Source organism: Bacillus rossius, chromosome 2, assembly GCF_032445375.1.
Source record: "Bacillus rossius redtenbacheri isolate Brsri chromosome 2, Brsri_v3, whole genome shotgun sequence".
NCBI classification, from domain to species: domain Eukaryota; kingdom Metazoa; phylum Arthropoda; class Insecta; order Phasmatodea; family Bacillidae; genus Bacillus; species Bacillus rossius.
Window position 1 is genome coordinate 54,601,952 of NC_086331.1, and position 20,701 is coordinate 54,622,652.

Sequence of the window (20,701 nt, forward strand, 5' to 3'; positions counted from 1 at the left end):
TTTCAATATCAGCATTTACATGGGACAGTGACAACGAAGCTTTAACTACTTTTGCTACATTAGGATATTTCAAACTTCCAGATTCCCTTGTCTTGCCAAAAAACTGTTTCCAGAATATATCAATCTCCTGTCCCTTGCTCCCTTCTTCATCTTTTTCAAACTGAAGCAGTTTCCATTCATCCAATAATACATCTTCCCGAACATTTATTGGAAGACCTTGAGCAATACGTACAATGTCTTGACAGCTACAATTACTTTTCCTCTCATCTGGATGTAAGCTGTGGAAATGCTTCACCAAATGAGATGATGAGACAGGAGCTTTAGCCATGACATGCTTACATGCATGCACATAGTGTCTCTGAACATTCTTCAAGAAACACAACTGCTCTTTTTCAGGTGCCTTACTCAATGCTTCTTTAACACCATCTCCACAAACAATGCTCTTTAGTGGAAGAAGGTTTGGCTCCACAAATATATCCGAGTTAAGACTTTTCATGCTAGAAGAACTTTCCATTTCTTGTTTGCATACTCTGCTTACTAGTGCCTGCATCAATGCAACCAGTTCACTTTGAAGAAGATGTATCAGAGGTGTATCTTTCTGAAATGATCCTGTAAACCGTGTGAAAAGTTTGGCACTAGAACACAGAAAAAGCAATTCTGCCTTAATAGTAGGCAATTTTAGCACTCCTACTATCCTCTTGAAGACATTGCTCTTTTTGGATATTTCTGGTCTCTTTTGTGGGGCAAATTTAAGAAAATAGAATAGAACGGCATCCCACTGTTCCAATAACCTAGCTGCTGCATTTTCTATGCTAAGCCATCTTGAACTGCAATGCTTGATAAATTGATGATTTGGGAGATTAAGGTCCTTTTGAATTGTGCTGAAATCTTCGCATCTTGCAGGCCATCCATCAAAAAATGAATGTACAGACGTAATTAAATCTGAAGCATCTTCCCCTAGTTCATGCATTCCTTTCAAAAACGCATTGTGTATGGTATGGATACTGCATGAGCTAATGTCAACAAGCCCTTTCCCACGAAGTAACTTAATTTCTTCATTTATGAGACGTGACACTTTTTTGTTAACATTAGGTCCATCACTTCCCAACATAAGCAAATTCTGAAGAGGAAGACTTGCCCCACTAATAGCAAGCATCAACTTGTCACGTATATCTTCTGTTGTGGCTCTTCCGATGAAAAATGTTTCCAAATGTCGTGAAACAATTTGCTGCTGAGATTCCGACCAATATTGAACAGTAACTTGGAGCTCCTTCTTTCCACCACTATTTGTCGTTTCATCATAGCACAAAGTATACAGTGAACCTTCCACATCTTTAATGACAGAATCCCTAAAATATGGCCCTAGTGCATCAGTGATGAGGTAGTGCACTTTTGCGCGGCTCAATGAAAAACTCTTGGGCACAGCACCAGGAAACATAGCGTTAAAGACAGCAGGAATGTGATCACACGAAGAGAATGAATAATTACTAGCAATTGCCTTCATTGTCCATATCAGTTCTGCTGTTGTTGCATAGTCTTTGGTAGAACATAAACCCAAGTCAGTGACCCCCATACTTGTACTGGGTGTACTATGGACCACACTCAGTAGTAATTGACTCTGTGAAAGTTTGATTCTACATTCATTCATATGCTTCACTGCACTAGCATGTTGTGTTATAGCTTGGAAACCTTTGCCTGAAACACTAATTGTCTTGTTGCAGACTTTACAAAAAATTTCACAGTCACTATGTTTTACTGCCCACTCACACACTTTACGCCCCTGTCCATCATTGTTTTGAAGCCACTCGTCTCTTACTGAACACTTCCCCATTTTATTTATATTTTATCAGTTTTTTTCTATGTCAAAATTCTATCTGAAACATACAGAAATTAATATTTTATAACACTCAAAATCGTTAGCTACATTATTTGCTAACCAAGATGCACTGGAAGAAAAAAGGATTAGTAACACATTCAAACTACACATGTTCTGCATAGTGTTTACACAAATATACACAAATATTATACATCACATATGCTCAAAAACACACAATTCCCTTGCTTTTGCAAGGTACCCTACACATTCTAAGAAACAGTATAGTGAGTACTAAAAAATAGGAACAAGAAACATTAGTAAAAGTGAGACAGTTAGTGGCTAGCTGCAACACATTAAACCAATGTGTTGGGTGATGGGTTCGCCACATCCGACGCCGGAAATTATTACAAGTGAGCTTAATAATAATAATTGCACTGCAACAGAGGAAAAAAGTGACTTAAGTGACTAAATTGTAAAAAAAGTAACAAAAAGTGACAAAGCCCAAAAAAAGTGACAAAAAGTGAAAAAGTGACTGATTTACCAGGCCTGAGTATCCAGGAAAAATAATGGCACCACCAGTTCATGACTTCTAAGACAAACAATTATTTTAGTGAAACAGTATAAATATTTGTTTTTTTAAGAAAATCCTCTTTTTGTTTTTTAGAGTGGATTTTCTGAACATAATAATTTTTGTTGGAACTTTAAGTTTAGTATTGACATGGAGCTTGTTAACAATTATGTTTTACTAGTTAGGTTAGTGAAACAGGGGTTTGCCTTATTTTTGTAATGCTGTCAGCATCATATACTGGTTAAGTATTAAGTATAGTATAAGTATGTAATTTTTGGCCATTAATATTTTAGAACAATCTTATGCTGAGTTGAAGGTGGCTGTATATTTTGATATATAATTTGTTATAACATTAATATGTTCTTGTATTTCGGAAAATGAAGTGGTGATTTGTAGCTGTTTAGCGTATTTTATAATAAATTTTTTCTCTGCTTTTGCACTGTTTTGCGACTCAATTCCTGAATTTAGTTTGCTGTATAAACTGCCTTTTAAATAACTATGCAACTTTGGTAGAAGGGATAAACTGAGCATGTATGATTGCCACTGGTTTAATCACCTTGATTACTTATTTGTTGTTTCTGGTGTCTGTGTTGCCTATGGAAATGAGGCCGACACTGCATTATACATATGGTTACAAAACAAACACACTTGACCATAATATTACTTACCAAGGTCAGCTGTGTTCATATCATCGTACACTGGTACAGCACTTGTAGATGTAGAGGGTTGGTTGTCATAGCCAAACTCTGATGAGCGTTCAATAATTTGGTTGTGTATGTCTGTAATCGCAAAAAAATAATAATTTCAAACTTTTGGACTAGAGAAACAGAGCCTTAAATGTGTGTGAGAGAGAATGGACAATAATAACAATTAGGATAGTGATCTGGAATAAGTAGAGTATTACAAACCACATGTAAACACTATTTGTTAATGTACACTGTTTTATCATTGATTAGTTATTAAGTTGAGTTTGTTTTTGCACTCTGCCTATAAGCTCAAAGTGCTGTGTCCATCCCTGGCATGTTGCCCACTACTGTGTGTGAGTGTGAGTGGTTGTTCAAACAGTGGCAACCTGAAACAACAATATGCACTACATCTTGGTGAAGCTGGCTGGGTAGTAATGCTCCCATACGAGTATGACAGGTCACAAAAGCAGACAAGTTGGAAGAGCGAGGTTTGGCTGCTCTTTCGCCGAGCTGTTCAAGTCGTCTTCAGAACCTGGTGTTCTACACCCGGCCATTGCCAGCGAAGTCTGTGTTGAGCGCTGTTAGGGAGGAGTGCGTTACACAGCAGGTACCACGACTACAAGACGACTCGCTGCAGTGGAGCCCTGAAGCGGGCCCTCACTATTAACGATCTCTAAGGCGAGTGTTGTATGAGTCACCACCCGAATAACCGAGGGGCTTGTCATCAGTGTCACTCTTTTACCATTGAACACACCTAATATGACAGTTTGATAAACAGTTCATTTGGTAAAGAATGGACATGAGCTGCAATGAGTTGCAGCATTTTTAATAATTCTTCAAGCTTGTTGTTTAAAGAGTTAGTTTGATTGTAATTATTCTGTAAATGTTCTTATAGTAAAATAGTTTGTTCTTGCCAAACCACATTTAACCAATTGCAGTCAGGCTCAACTACGACCATCTACGGTCATTGGTATTTTTGTAAATTGTATTGTAATTTAATATTTTCTCTTTGCTGTCGTCTAATAAATGTTTCATGTGGAGAACAGTTTTGAAAATTTGTACTTGTTAATGTTACAGTTTGCTAACATGGACATTTCTTTGTTTTTAATTTTGTTTTACAGAGTACTTCCAATAACCACGTGCTGCTGTAAATGTCATCAAGCATATATGAGTATGCGTTTGTTTGAGTTTGAAAATTCTCAATAAACATTTTGTGAGTTCCTCACAACACTGTTTTAGTGTTCATTTTAATCAACCCTTCCTCTTGTTTCCTCTCTCGGGGGGCAACAAGGTGTGTAAGACACATTAAAGAGTCCCTGATACATGTGTTACTGCAACATGTGCTTTCGTACTCTGAGATAGGTTTTGACTCTGTACTAATGAAGGGAATAGATCTTGCTGCCACAAGGATGATGTCATGCCCTGCGTTAGAGTTGCCCTCTGGGTGGTCATGCTTGTTTATTTCATGACTCACTTCAGTTTGCATTAAAATGCATGCATCACTTCTAGACCCACTTGTTATTTGTATGTTAGAAGAATGGTAAGCATTCAAAATAAAAATTCCAAAATTGTAAAATAATCAGAACTACAGTAAATTGCAGTTAAGAAGTGTCTCAAGGTACTTAGACATTTACACCTATTAAAAGGGTAATTTTATTAAAAGGGTAAAACTGTCTCTATTTTTACGTCAAGTGCTAAATTGTTTAAACATATTATGTAAGAAATTTTGTTGAGTGGGATTTTCTTAAGAGGGTTTTACTATAGATAAAATCAGTTTGGTTCATTAATAATGCAAAATGTTTGTTAGTAAAAAGATACAAATGAAATTTAAGAGAAAATATAATTTGAGTTGCTGATAGAAACCAAAACTTACATTTATTGGATACCAACACAGGCCCTGAAATTGATTACATCTTTTCCTTGAAACACAACAGGCCACAAAAATGCTCTGCTTGGAGACAACACTACACTTTGTTTTCTCCTGCACATTAAGAATATGTTGTTTTACAAAGTCTTTTGCTTGTTTCTTGGGCTAGTTGCAGCACAACTTCTTAATAATTGGTAAACATTATACAGGGTGTATCAAAATTCATGTTACAACGCTTGAGGGTAGAAAGCTCTTATTATTTACAACCATTTTTGCCAATAAACATGTTGCCCGAAACACGTAGTTAAGCCCCTGTAGCCCCAGAAAGAGTCAGCGTAGGCAACCCGTTGTAGAGTGTTATGTTGTGGATGTGCGGGCGTTCGAGTAGAGAAATAACCTTTTTAATTGTGGCACAGATTTTTATTTCACTCTGAAATCAATCACAGCTTCGGCTTTGTTTCACAACATTGAAATTGTTGCATACGTTTTAACAAAGTGACAGCCTAAAGCAACGGCTCAAAAACACGCCCACCTTAAGCGACACAGAGGTGGCAACGGCGAATCATGTTTTCACGGATACGCTGGAGCATGTGTAGAGTCGACCTTATGATTTCGAACGCTTCAATGATTCGCTGTGTAAGCTCTTCTACCGTTTCTACTGGCGTAGCGTAGATAAGCCCTTTTACGTAACCCCACAGAAAGAAATCTAACGGGGTTAGGTCCGGTGACCTTGGCGGCCATGCGACAGGGCCCGCTCGTCCAATCCATCGGTTTGGAAATGTTTGGTTTAAATACTCTCGCACTTGCAGCGAAAAATGAGGTGGTGCCCTGTCATGTTGGTACCACAAAACACGTCGGACATGCAATGGAACCTCTTCAAGAAGACCTGGTAGTTCGTTCTGAAGAAAGTGGAGGTATCCGGCACCGGTAAGTCGTGGCGGAAGAAAAAAAGGCCATGAGTACACCGTCAACAATACCGGCCCACACATTAACTGAAAAACGTTCCTGGCGAGCTGTAACACACGTTGCATGCGGATTGACATAATTCCAAACATGACTGTTGTGCGAATTGAGAATAGCATCTTGAGTGAACTTGGCTTCATCGCTGAATAAAACCGCTAACTCGGGGTTCCTCAATACTCTTCGAATGTACCAACGAGAAAAGGTCATGCGAAGAGTATAGACCGCCGGACCCATGTGTTGCATTTTTGAAGGTGGTACGGGTACAAGAGTTGCTCATGAAGAACTCGCCAAACAGCCATTTTGTCAGCATCCATATCAGAACCTTCTGCCCTTGTGCTTGTATCTGGACTCTCCTCAAATCTCTGACGTACATCTTCTTAAAAACTGGGAGTACGAACCCTGCGTGGAGCACCAGCATTTGGTCTTGTGACGGCACATGTACCAGTATTACGCATTCGCTGAGTAAGTCTTGCAAACATGGTGTGAGCTGGAATCCTACGACCCGGATATCGTTCTTCGTACAGACGACGGGCGGCTCGTCCATTTTGTCTAGCTTTCCTGTAAACAAGCAGCATGTCCGTGTACTCACTAAACGTGTAATCCATTGAGCTCCACAAAAACGTCGCCCTTTTCAGAACCACAGCGAAAGAAATGACACCACGAGTTTGCTTGTACGACAGAACAGTCAACGACAGACCACCAGTGATATCAAAACACACTGCGACACTGCGATGTCACGCTGCGCAGTGCTATGGCACGGCACGAACGAAAGAAAAGAGATGAGGGCGCCACCAACGGAAGTAAAAAGGGGCGGGGGTCAGCATTCGACATCGTACAGTCCTCTCGAGCGCTGCCCGGCATCGTAAACACGTAATTCACCACAGCATCGTCTGTCTTGCACAAAGCCCAACGGGTTGCCTACGCTGACTCTTTCTGGGGCTACAGGGGCTTAACTAAGCGTTTCCGGCAACATGTTTACTGGCAAAAATGGTTGCAAATAATAAGAGCTTTCTACCTTCAAGCATTGTAACATGAATTTTGATACACCCTGTATGCTGCTTACCTTCTGATACATAAGATTTAAATAACTTTATACTACATGATCAATGGGAAGATGTTAAAACTAATGGTGTGTAAAATTGAAATAGCTTAATTTTTTTACAATTTTAAATATATAATGATTAGTAATAATTTTAAAAAATAAATAGGTTCACTTGATGGTATATTACTTACTATTACATGTTTCTGGGCTCATAGTATAACTTGGCCGCCAAGTATCACTCATAACACAGTTTATGGAGTTGCAGTACGGTCTTGGAGTTTGAGTTTTTCTTCTTTTACTAAAGTCCCAAGGAGGCTTCTCAATATACCGTACTACTTCCAAACGTGATCCTGAATTCACAAAAAAAAAAAAAAAATATTTTTAATATTTGAGCAGAAAAACAAATACATACTGACTACATCAAAAAAACTAAAATAAAATTGGTGTTCCTGAGAGAAGAGCTCAATTTTTCTGTTAGTTCTATGTGATGCAACTAACTCTTTGGTGGCCTGTAATAGTCAAAGTGCAATTTAGTGACTGTATACTGGTATATTATCATATTCATAAACTACATTCAGAGATAACTTGTACAGAATTGTAAACATTATAAAGTTTTAATAAATTTGAAAATTTGTACTGGTAACTAGGCATATACTGGTTATATTTTCTCTGCAAGTTTTGCTCACTAAGCGACCAGCAGAATCTAGTTCAGTGAATGCCAACAGTCTAATGACCTCTAAGATGCTAAAGAATATTGGAGAACCTAAGTGGAAGTCTGTGAATCTCAAGCATCGGGTTCGCCATGTGGTTTAGACTGGGGAATACTCCAAACAGATCAAAATATTCTGGAACGAAAAGGGGTATGATCAGCCAATGTATAAGGCTAGGCTCTGTCAAAATCAAGGTTAGTTGTTGACATGCAAATGAAAAAATGCGATAACGGAGGTGACTATTACCAAAAAAGATGAGCAAGAGCTGCACTATGCACTTCTGACATGCCAAAGGGCATGAGTTCAAATCCGTCATAACTGAGTGGCAACACTGAGGGCGAGAAAGAAAGTTAGTCTCTGGCTCAGGGACGTGCTTAACAGCTTTTACTCACCATTGCTAGCAAGTCACTCGCTGAGCGAGTTGGAGAACAGATTCACTTAAACTCAGCTGGTGGTGAAGAGCCAAGGGAGAAAGGTGCATTATGAAGAGAAATAAAGTTCCGATGCTAGGCCTGTGCGAAGTGGACTTTTTCAGTTTGAATCGAATTTGAAGCGAATATTGTAAGTTCGAATAATTTTTCAAGATGTGTTAAATACTGCTCCCACATGACATACAGCACAATTATTTTCATTTTGTACTGTCACCATCCTTAAAAAGTTTGTTTCTAATCTTACGTCTCGCACAAGGCACTTAAAACATATTATTGAAAACTTTAATTATTTTAATAATATTTACTTAAAGAATTTAAGTGTTTCAATGAATGAAATGTTTATAGAATGTTCCATTACATATAACATCTTACTGTTGCCCCAAATTCCTTTATTCAGAAATGGGCCTGACAAATATCCTATAGCCTGAATCCCCACTATTGTACATCCTGTTAACAACACCATATCATTGTGCAACTACTAAATTCACAAAATGGTTTGAGTTAATTAAAATGTATAACAAAATATTCTCTGCTAGATATTCTAATTTGTGGACTGTGAAAGTGACTGAAACCGTCGGTAACACATTTTTCTGCTCCCTAATATTTTCTTTAATCACAAATAAACGTACCTAGTAAGACTACACATTTTTTGTTTATATAACCTTCAAATAACACATTTCACGCAACATCTTATGCAATTTTCACTTTTAACAGCAACTCACTTACTAAATAATAAAGAGAACTGCTTGCTTGTTGGAATTTTGTATTCCTTTTTGCATTTATTGCAGCTTGCAACTTTTCATCACTCAATTTTGTGAAATAATTCCACACTTCACTGCGAGATCTCTTAGCAGATTCCTTCGATTCCATTGCAGGTTTAGTTTACAAATATACATCAGAAAAAATATAAAACGGTGCCACTTTCTACAAAAACAATTAAAGTATAATGAAATTACATTTTTTACCATTCAAATTTTACAGTGCACGCTTATAGAACTCAACCAACGTGGTGAACAAGTAAACAAAAAACGTGACGTCGAGGCATAGAAAAGAGACGGTATAAATAAGCGCAGTTAATACAGCGAAGACAATTTCAGGCTACTTGGCTACCACCAAGCCAATATCATTCTGTGAAATGTAATGGTTGGCAACCACAGCACTTTCCTTTCCAAACTAGAATTTAAATAAAAACGTGTGGCGTATATCTGAAAAACTAAGATACATATTTCCATTCAAATTATTTCCGTTATCATGTTAATACACAACTGTGTGTGCATTGTGCAACTGACTGGCATAGTTCGGCTAGTTGGCAGCATCTGGCCGCAAAATGGCGGAAATATTATCGTGGTAAACAAACATTAGAAAACGGAAATATTATCGTGGTAAACAAACATTAGAAAACGTAAATTAAATTTTAACCATAACGTGATGTTTTTTTGTCTTGTGGATGGAAATGCATAAATAAATATTTTGTAATGAATATCTGCACTAGTAATAGTCATGGCGTTCATATTTGCTATGGTACCTAATATCTCTGTATGACGGAATTGTACAAGTACGCCGTCGGTATGTTTAACCTCAACGTAAGTATACGAATCCTTAACCAATTTTCCTGAAGTTTTTAGCAGAAATTATGCGCATTTTAATAATTGGATCTACTAAATGGCAAGTTAAAGAAGACTAATTTATATTTGTTTGCCTTCGAAGCTTCGAAAATTTACGAATATTATTTTTTTGAACGAATTGAATACGAATCCTAAAAATATTCGCTTCGGATTTGAAAATTTCAAAGCTTCGCAGGTCCCTATCCGATGCTTCATTGGTTAAGCAAGCACCGAATGCACATGAGGCTCACTGACACCACCACGATGGTGGCAGCTGTGGGGAGGGATTGCTGTCGTGCAGTACAACAAGCATCCACTGTATATTCCGGACGAGTTGTCGTTTCCCGAGAAGAATAGTTGCTCGCTGACTGTGAAAGGATATCTGTGGGACTCCCTGGGTGAGAACAGAATCCAGTATTTCAAAGTGAGTAGACTTCTTAATAAGGCCATAGTTAACGGTGGCAAAAGTTTTCATGAATCAGTTTAAAACCTAAGGGAGGGAGGGAAAACCACCAAGATGGAGTCGAACCCCAAGCCACAAACACACTGCCCTTAAGTGCTGCCTTAACATACAAGATAGAGATAGAGAGCCTTGAAGTAGGCTCCAATTCATGTTACCTCTTGTTGGCCAAGAAGTCAGCATTCAAAGAACAGATAACATGTTATGTTAAAGATATTTCCAATAAAAAAGCTCAACAGGTATAATAACTAACATCATAAGGCATTAAAAATGACTAGACAACTACCACTCACTGTAAATATTAAGGTACAAGCTGTAACCGTAAAGGCAGAGCCAAACCTTCTTATAAATTAGCTCACTGGACAACCAGATAATATGCTACAAGGTTGCTCAAGCACTGCTGGCTTAGACTATAAATTATACACGTCAGCAAATGATAAGAGACGTATGTGTTTTAAACTCGTAAAAGCTTATTTTACAATAAGCAACATGTAAACCTATGCACAAATTAATTCACAGTCTCTTACGCAAATATGAAGAAACGTTTGGAAAAAGTGCCATTTTTTAAAAACAAAAAGAAATCTTTGTCTACTTTCTATACACATAGCCTTGACCGGGTAGGCAAACTTTAATGTCGCATAAGCAACTTTTGCCATGTGACGTCAATCCAATCGTATGGCGTTCTCAAATTAATTTAAACTACAACATTTCTGACATTTTTAGTTAGCTTTTTTATGCAAAGTTAATGTTATAGGTCTGTGTAGCACATAATTTGTAAAGTTAATGTTATAGGTCTGTGTAGCACACAAACATTTTAATAAATCCTTGACATTAATATTTATAGTGTTTTTAATGAAATACCTGAAACATGCATGTTCACCATTAGTAAAAAATTATATTTATAAGTAGTGGTTTGTAGAACACTTGTTGCTTGAAATTCTGCGCAATTACTCTGATGTTGAAGAGGGTTGTGGGCATTTTACTGATAACACTGTTGGTTGATAATCTTAGGGTGCCACCATGTGGAAGGCATGTAGACCCAGCGGAGACTTTAAGCAACAGGGTCGTGAAGTGATTTGTATAGGTGCACGATCAAAATTTTTCCTATACTTCGGACCACAGGACCTGTCTCGATCTCAGTATCAGGCATGCTACATACAGTTTAAGAAAAGATGTTTATTATGTGGGTTCTTTAGAAATGACCCACACTTCAGCCTCTGCGTATCAAAAACATTGTTGTTACAAAGATTTACCATGTTAACTAAGGAGATATGGTTTATTGGGTGCACTGATGTACATTTACATTAAAATTACAATGCAATTAAAACTGTTTGAAAGATGCAATGGCATGGGGTTAGAATACATTTAAGTTACAAGACACCACGTGACACAGAGTAAGTTTAGCTCTCATTGAGAAACTTCAATAGTTAGCATATGAAAATAAAAATATTTAAGTAAAATGGGTACACCACCTGAAGTAGACACAGAGGAAACATGAATATATTCATATGATCTTAGGTAAAAGCAGATGCGAAAATCTCAGAGGTGAAAGAGTTGAAGTCCTTGGTGTGCAGTGAGCATCATGTCTCAGGTGGCAATCTCAAGAGTCTGGGGGTGAGCACAGGAAGACTGATTTATAATGAGTTTAATTTTGAGAATATGCTGAGTGGAGACATTTAAGAATATTGTTTAGTTATGTAATTTTACTTTAATTTATAAGTTTGAGAAATATACTGTATTTTGGAATGAAGTGCCTTCCGAAACCCATTTGCAAAGTACGATTACATCCTTGTTGTTTTAAGTGCTAAAAGAGTAACAAATACACTTGGGGTGGTATATGAAAATAGAAAATAGTAATTTGATTTTATTCAAGGGAATGTGGCATTAGCTTCACATATTTAATATCTACAACACACGGGAACACACGTTGGTGGGAGATTTAAGCATTGCGGAATGGAAGGGTCACTGTTGGCGAGTCATATCAGGCTCATAGGAGGGCCATCGACCCTGGTAACTGGTAGATGTAAAGGGGGTGATGAAGTGGAAATTGCTCCCCGTAAAGTTATAAAAAATTTGAGGTATTTCAATGAACCCAGTGTGTTATTTTTAATCATGCAATGTGAGCTATTACAACACTTGAAACTCCAAACCACACAAGAAGTAAGGCATGTTAAGAATTCAATGTAATTGTTCAAACCCTTTTTTTTACATTAGTTTTCTAACCATGACTTTGTTTTTTTGTTTATTTATATTTTTACCCCTCCAAAAAAATTTCTTGCATTTGCCACTGACATAAAGTAATAATGTTTGATTAGTGATGGGATTTTCGATACTTCGATACCTCGATACCTTCGATACTTGACGGTATCGCAAAGTATCGAGTATCGAAACTGTAAGTTCAATACATTTTTTCGATACCAGAATGCTTGTTCATTTGTATTGAATTAAGTTTTGAGTCGCCATCGTACAAAATACAACTACAGTAGAATCTCGATGATACGTTCCCGTTTCATACATTTTCCCGTGTCATACGCCGAATAATTTTGGTCCCGCCGAAAGTACTATATTTATAATGGTTTACTTTCCCGGAACATAGAGTTATAAAATCATTAATTTCCCGTTTCATACATTTTTACGAACCGGAAAAGTCCTAAAATTCACAAATGTTTTTGTTATATTCCTCCTGATAAACTACGTTTTAGTGCTTTTATTTTGAAAAACGTTCATTGTTTATCGTTGCAAACGTAAGAAAATAACTTTATCGCACCATAGATATAGATAGTATCAGGAAGACTGTGCACTTCGCTAGTAGCATCTATGGCCAGCACCAAGCGAGACTAGTGGCGCAAACTAGCAATGATTATGAAAATGGTGCACATGCTTTACCAAGGCACGGATCTCATATTTTGTGCATTCATTAATCTTTGAACTGAATATACCCGTTTGTTATTGTTTTCTTACGATCGGATTGCTTTGTAATTTATGTTTCTCAAGTTAAAATTTTATTGAAAATTGTTCTGTTGCATAAAGTTGTTTGTAAAATGAAACAAACAAGCAAAAATTTCTGATTTTCTTTTTACAATAGCCTAATTTTTTTTATTTCTAATTTAGGCTTGGTGACTTTTCCCCCCCTCCAAGATAGGACTTCATAACATTTTGTAAGGCCACTGTTTCTCATGTCAGCTTTACTTTATTATGGACTGTATTTTACTTTTCTGGTGGTCTTGTTATATGTATATATAATTATGAATTCATATCTTTCATTAATATAATGCAATTATTTACACATTATGTATTTAAGTTTAATCTGACATTGTGCTGGTATGCTAGATTAAAAAAAAAATTTTAATTATTGCCATTCCTTTTTCATACACTTTCCTGCATCATACACCATTTTTGTGCCCTCCATTGAAAAGTGTATGACAGGGGTTCTACTGTACTAGAACAGCTTATTAGCCGTAATTATGATAACCAATAGGCTTACATCAGAATAAATTATAATTATATAAGTCGTTACTGCAACTTGCCAATAGTAAACAAACAGTAAAGTACGGTTAAGTTGTTTTTGTTTCGTGTTCAAGAAGTTACTTTTTTGTACGTAACACTTCTGACATTGAATTCACAGGAAATTTGAAAAAAAAAAAATTGTAGAAATATTGAGCACTTAAAATTCACAATAATTGACTCCACTCGCAATCCGTCGTAATAGTAACAATAACACGCCTAGTAATAACAGTCAACATCATAGAGTAAGTACCTGTCTCGTTTCTCGTGTATGGTAAGTACCAGAGATTTGTATCGATATTATGAATGTTTTCAATTGCAGCGGCCGTATAGCATCGTAAATTGGCGCCACCAGCGCAAACTATCATTGTTTGCGGCAATTTTATTTAAGAGAGCGCTATCTTTATTTACATTTGTTCGCAGTAAAAAAAAGTCTACTGGAAAATAAAGGGCTAACTCTCTTGAAGATAGTTTGTATTTTGCTTCTATTTTTTATATTGATTTTTATACTCAAGTCTTTAAAGTTGTTTGTAGTATGAATTTTTTTATAAAGAGGGAATTTATATAGTTTAAAACTAATTTATGTTATTTGTAATAATTGTTACTTAATGGGAAAATATATTTCCCTGGAGTATCAAAAGTATCGAAAGTATCGAAATGAAAAAACAATACAGAATCGAGTATCGAAAGTGTGGTATCGTCCCACCTCTATGTTTGATACATTAGATATAAATCTAATACACTTAATCACTGTGTTACTTACCAGTGTTCTGTCCGGGAGCGCCAGTAGATGTAGAAGGCTGTTCAAGATCAAATAAAGCTTGGCGTACTTCTGGAATATAAAAAAATAATAATAACTCATTTTTTACATTTTGGAGTACAGAATAAATGACATGTTGTAAGAGATAAGAGAGTGGAAAAGAATAATAATATTACAAACCAAACATAAACCCTTTGTCAATGTATACTATTTTATCATTAAGTTGTAATTATGTTTGCATCCTGCCTGTAAGTTCAAATGCTGTGTTCATCCCTGGCATGTTGCCTACTTCTGTGTGTAGCCTGAGTGGCGGTTCAATTAATGTGCTGGCAACCAGGAGGTAGACTGCAGTATAAGTGAACCAGGAGTGTTTTCAGTAGTAGTTGTTTATATGCAACCCAATCATTATATTTACAATAAACAAACTACAGTGTAAACTCTTTATAACATCACTCGATTTAACGACAAACTCCTAAAACGTCAAAATTGCTTGACTTTGGCTGGTTTACCTTGTTTTCTATACGATAATACACTCTAAATAGCGTCACACTCATTCTATTTAACGACAACAATACGGCATTATAAACCATTAAGCAGTACTTCCCAAGTTGCCTAAGTTTATAAGAACTGCAGCTGTGTACATTCTTTTATTTGCTGTTTTGTTGTATTATCTAGCACGTGTTTACTTCGACTGACGTACCAGAGATTCTAAGAAAGTTTTTCTTTTGTTTTTGTATGATTAACTTGCACATGTTTACCTCGGTCACTAGACTTTTGTCAAGTTGTTACACTTTATCATTATCGCAGTTGCTTACAGATTTTCGAACTGTAAACATGGCAAGTAAACGAAAATATTTGTGTATTGACAAAAAAGTTTTATTCATACGCTCAATAGAGGCGGGAGAAAAGATCAGTGATGTTGGAAGATGCTTTGGATTTAGCCACTCTACCGTGTCTACACTATGGAAAAACAAAGAAAAAATTCTGCAAGCAGAGGAGGATGGAAAATCTGCTAAGAAATTAAAGAAACATCAATACGAAGATCTGGATCAAGCGATGCTATCATGGTTTTATAGACAACGCCAGAATAATATGCCTGTCTCGGGGCCGATCATGAAAGCTAAGGCGGAAAAATTTGCCGAAGAACTAGGATTAACTGCTTTCAAAGCATCAGAAAGATGGCTTGTGAAATTCAAGCAAAGTCACCATATCAACTATGGTAAAATAAATGGAAAAGCACAAAGTGTTGATACGAATGTGACTCACGGCTGGATTTATAGTGTGTGGCCCAAATTGAAAGAAAAGTATGCTCCGAGTGACATTTTCAACGCTGATGAAACCGGAATTTTCTTTAAGTTGACCCCCAATAAAACAGTGAAATTTAAAGCAGAAAAGTGTGTGGGAGGAAAGCTCTCCAAAGAGCATATCACAGTGCTTGTAGTTGCTAATATGAGTGGCACAGAGAAAAGGAAGCTGTTGGTGATAGGCAAATCCCAAAATCCGCATTGTTTTAAAAACATCAAACAATTGCCAGTGACCCATAAAGCTAATAAATCAGCCTGGGTGACAAGTCAAATTTTCGAAGAAGAATTGCGAAGATGGGATGCAGAATTAAAGGGACGAAAAATCCTACTTCTTGTTGACAACGGTCCTGCTCACCCTCCTGTATCTAATCTCTGAAATATAGTTTTGGCGTTTTTTCCACCCAACATGACAAGTGTTTTGCAACCAATGGATCAGAGCGTGATTAAAAGTCTCAAAAGTCACTACAGAAAGAAACTCTTGATGGAACTGGTTGAATCAGAGGGTACAACTTCTATTAATATGCTGCATGCAATAAATTTTTTATCAAAAGCCTGGGATGAAGTGACAGCAACAACTATCCAGCACTCTTTTCGTCATGCTGGACTTTGTATCTGTTCTACGAGTGATGAAGTAGAAAAAGAACCAGAGTTTGTAAGTGAAGATGACCCGCCATTAACTGAGTGGGTTAAGCAGTTCAACGTGCCAAATAATTTGACTGAACATCTACAAACCTACATAGAAGTTGACGACAACCTGGCTACAACAGCTTCACTGACAGATGAAGAAATTCTGGATTCGGTGAGAAACACTGAGGAACAACAAGTGGATGAAGAAGATGAAACAGATGATCCTGTCCCTCCATCAAGCATCAAACAAGCACTTGATGCAGTGAAACTATTAGAAAAATACTTTTTATATAATCAAGGTGATTCTGCAGTATCTCAAGATATTAGTAAAATACATAAGAAAATACAATTAAAATATTGGAGCAGCAAAAAATATCAGAGGAAGATAACAGTCTGTACGCAACAAGTGTTGTTATTTGTAGGAATATTAATGTTCATGTGTAAAATGTGTACTATATTAGTAAATACATATTATTATAGACTAGTAAAATTATATCTTTTATTTTTCTCCCTTTAACGACCACTCTCTATAACGCCGAAAAATGCTCAGTCCGTTAAGTGTCGTTATATAGAATTTACATTGTATACTAACCAAAAAATTTCATGCAGTCACTAGCTAATAACTTTCAAACAATGAAATAAATACACACATGAGAGTTTTTTAATTACTAGTAACATAAAATTAATAGGATATTATTTTAAAGAGCTTTTAGTGGATAATTATATTTTCAACCATAAAATTTTTGTGTTGTAAATGTATTTACATTCAAATACTTCTTTCCAGGATGAAAATGTATACATTTTCTACCACAGTGTTAATCATATAGTAAACTTTGCTGTAACACCCAAACACACATACCTTTCCAGATAATTCCAAAAACAAAAAATAAATCTCTGTTAATATTCTACATGGACTTGACAAGGCAAGGAAAACCGCCCACTATAATCTTTCGCCTCGTGACATAAAATCAATCACAAAACGTTATCCTTTTTGGAAAACTACTACATACCTAACATTTTTACACGCAAAGGTTATGTTATATATCTGAGATGTACTCAAATAATAACTTTTTTTTTATTTTATTTATTATTTAGTATTTTAATCTATCTTAGTATTTTTAATGAAATACCAGATACATACATGTACCCCATTATTAAAAAAAAAAATTTTTGTAAGTAGTAGCTTATTTATCTATTTATTTATTTATTTATTTAATATTTGTTGCATGTCTACCTAAAGCTTATGGCCTTGGGTGGTAGGCACGATACAAACAACACAGATACATGCAGACAGAACAAAACAATACAAAATATAAGACAACAAAACAAAACGATACACACAACATGCAACATTTAACAATTAGTAAATAATTTCTTTAGGAATTTTATAATGTAGGAAATAAGAATAACACAAAAAAAAACTAACTTAAAACAATATGATTATTAACCTATAGAAAAGAAATTAAAATTAAGTTAGGAATAGTTGTATTTTTTTAAATTTTATTTTGCTATCTAATTCAGGAAATAACCTTGCATATTTATTGTAATTTTTATTGATTCTGAATAGATCATTTGTTTTACTTAACGTACAAATTAAAGATTGATTACGACTATTGAAAGTAGGTATTCTAATTCCAGTATTGTGAAGAAAATAGTTACAATTAATTGTATTTTTATAACAATTGTGTACAAATAATGCATCTAATATTTCTCTTCTTAATAATAAGGAACCAAGAAGGGAGTGTAAATCTACATTTAGATTAATGTTACTTTTTAGGTTTATAATTTTCATCAGTTTGTATTGTATTTTATCTAAGACAGTATATGCTTAAATTATTCTGGCAAAATATTTTTTATTGTTTAGTACATATGTGGGAAGTCGACACATAATTGTAACATAATTTTCCTAACTAAATGTTATAATTATTAATTTTCCAATTGTCTGAATGAAACACCATTCCCATAGCTGGCCTAGTCCAAACAGAACCTTGCAGACACCATTTTACACTGTGTACAGCTATGAACTGACGTCTGGGGTTGCGCCTCACAGAGCCCTGTGTGTCACCACCCCTCCTAACACCTCTCCGGATGGCATTAAAACTCCCCACCTGTGACATGTGTGTGTCGACATGTGAGCGTGCCACAAACTAACGTACTGCAAGAGGGCACAATGAAGTCAATGCTATAAAAAGTAATTAATATTGTAAACTTTTCCCTTTAAGTTATGAGTGTTCATGTCCTTTCAGGTTTCATAAGCAATCAGACATTATTATTATTATTATTATTATTATGTTCAAGTACCAATTACCAGCAATGAACCCAGATTGCCAAAGGCAATTTTAAATTTTATTAATCTGAGCTGTAAACATTTTACTTAAATTATTAAAGAGTTTGGAATCTGAAATAATTTGATTGTTTTTAAGGTAAGTAATTTGTTTTTAGATTGACACACATTAGTGGCATGTCTCGGGTTCTCATAATGGTACTGGCAGTTTGGCACCATTGCAATGACGAACCATCTGGGCTAGTATCTCCGGAGCTTACCTCGGGGGCGTGACTGCTTAATTTAATTCTGTATAAATCCGCCCTGAGGAGTATTAACGCGAACCTATTGACCAGACACGAGGTGGCCTGGACCCTCCGTAAGCCGTCGTGCCACAAGGCATTTTGCAGTTTTACTTTTAATATTATAACCACAGTACAAGCAGCGTGCACAGAGTGCTGTGTAATAAATTACCAGTTTTGCATACCGTGTGTTTTTTCATCGGCGTGTAGGACGTGGTAAGAGCCCACGTGAGCTACTGTTATAGCGTGTCTGGGGCTGAGAGAAGGCCAGGTTCTGGTGGTCTTTCAAAGGTGCAAGGTCACGTCCCCACACGGGCCACGTCTCACCTCGGGAACAGTCTCCTCCAGGTCCATGCCCCTTACGTACCCACTAACTTCACTAATGCTTTCACAGTCTAGGTAAATGCAGACTAGAGCATGATACTTTTTCCCTTAAAATATAATAAATGGGGAATTTCCATGACTTTTCTAGGGTTTTAAGTAAATTCCCTGACTTACCCTGACCAATTCTAACTTCGCTTACTTCCCTGATTTTTCCCTGAATTTAAAAATGAGGACATCTTAGTATGGTATTAAAAACAAATAAACTTAACCATAAGGTAAGTGCACCGGTACTCGTCACTGCTCCAATGGTCGTCACTAGCAACTTCAAATGTAAATAATAGAGAAGTAGCTCAATATATCGCCAACTTAAATATTGACAAAAATTTGGTCGACGTTCTAGCTGAAATTACCACAATAGTTTTCGGAACAAACACTATTTTCAATCAAAAAAAGTCCGTGCATCAAAAGTTCGTAGAGCAGTGAAGATAAATAGGGGAATTCCTACACTAAAACACTAAGGACCTAAGTGCACATTTTTACTTTTAATTCTGTAATTTTTCATGTTTATTCGTGATGTTTTGTGCTGAATGTGTTAGTTAAATGTTCTTGAAGAGGTGAAAGTGTTTATTTAAAAAAATTTGTTTTCTTTGTATGATTTAGTTAGGGTGACGAAAACTGGATCAATAAAAACCTTGTATTGCTAGTGTTCGTCATACCTGACGAGCACTGGTACATTTAATATTTTATTTAAAGTTGTGCTAAGTTACACCCTAGAGTTCTTAAATAATATTGGTTCTTTGATTTTGATAGACAAAGTACATTATTATGATCAGATCCAGTAGTCGTCACCTATGACGACTTCCGATGCATGTGTATGACGACTTCTGGGTCGGAAATTACTTTACTTTATTGATTGCAGAAACTGTGTAGGCATTGTTGTTTACATTAATTTAGGGGTCATTCGATATATATTTTGACATTAATAAGTAAATTAAACATTGTAATGTGTCTCGTTCTTTAATTACAGGGCAAAATGCCAAAACGGAAAATACTGTTGTATGAAGAGTCAGCCATGGAAGCTGCTCTTAAAGATGTAGCGAATGGTATGAGTATAAAACAAGCAGCGGAAAAAAATAGTGTGCCAAGAAACACATTGTCCGATAAACACAAAGGCAAATCGCATTTGGGTAGGAAGATGGGCCCTGATTCATTTTTAAATTTTACTTCTGATACCGCATAACATGCTATGTTATGTTGCAGCAACGAATCGAGTCGTATTGCGTACGCGTACAGTATGACGTCGCGTAAATAATAATAAATAGAATATAAACAATAAACAATATTTGATAATTAAACAGTTTTTGTTAACCAAGAAACAATTAAATCTCATTAGAGCAGCTTTATTATATCTCTTTTAAGATAAGAACAAAAAAACGTGAAAATACGTGATAGTGAAAAACAAAAACAAAC

General features: G+C 36.0%; 1 long non-coding RNA gene across 2 annotated transcripts in view; it reads right to left on the reverse strand.

The window, feature by feature from the left end:
• Window positions 1-20,701, reverse strand: part of LOC134529289 (uncharacterized) — a 129,374-nt gene that overhangs the window by 53,569 nt on the left and 55,104 nt on the right. For both annotated transcript variants that reach the window (XR_010074524.1, XR_010074525.1), the window contains exons 4-6: window positions 14,415-14,483; window positions 7,134-7,292; window positions 3,053-3,163 (exon numbers count right to left, since the gene is read on the reverse strand). This is a non-coding gene — a long non-coding RNA (uncharacterized LOC134529289). The remainder of the gene's footprint in view (window positions 1-3,052; window positions 3,164-7,133; window positions 7,293-14,414; window positions 14,484-20,701) is intronic.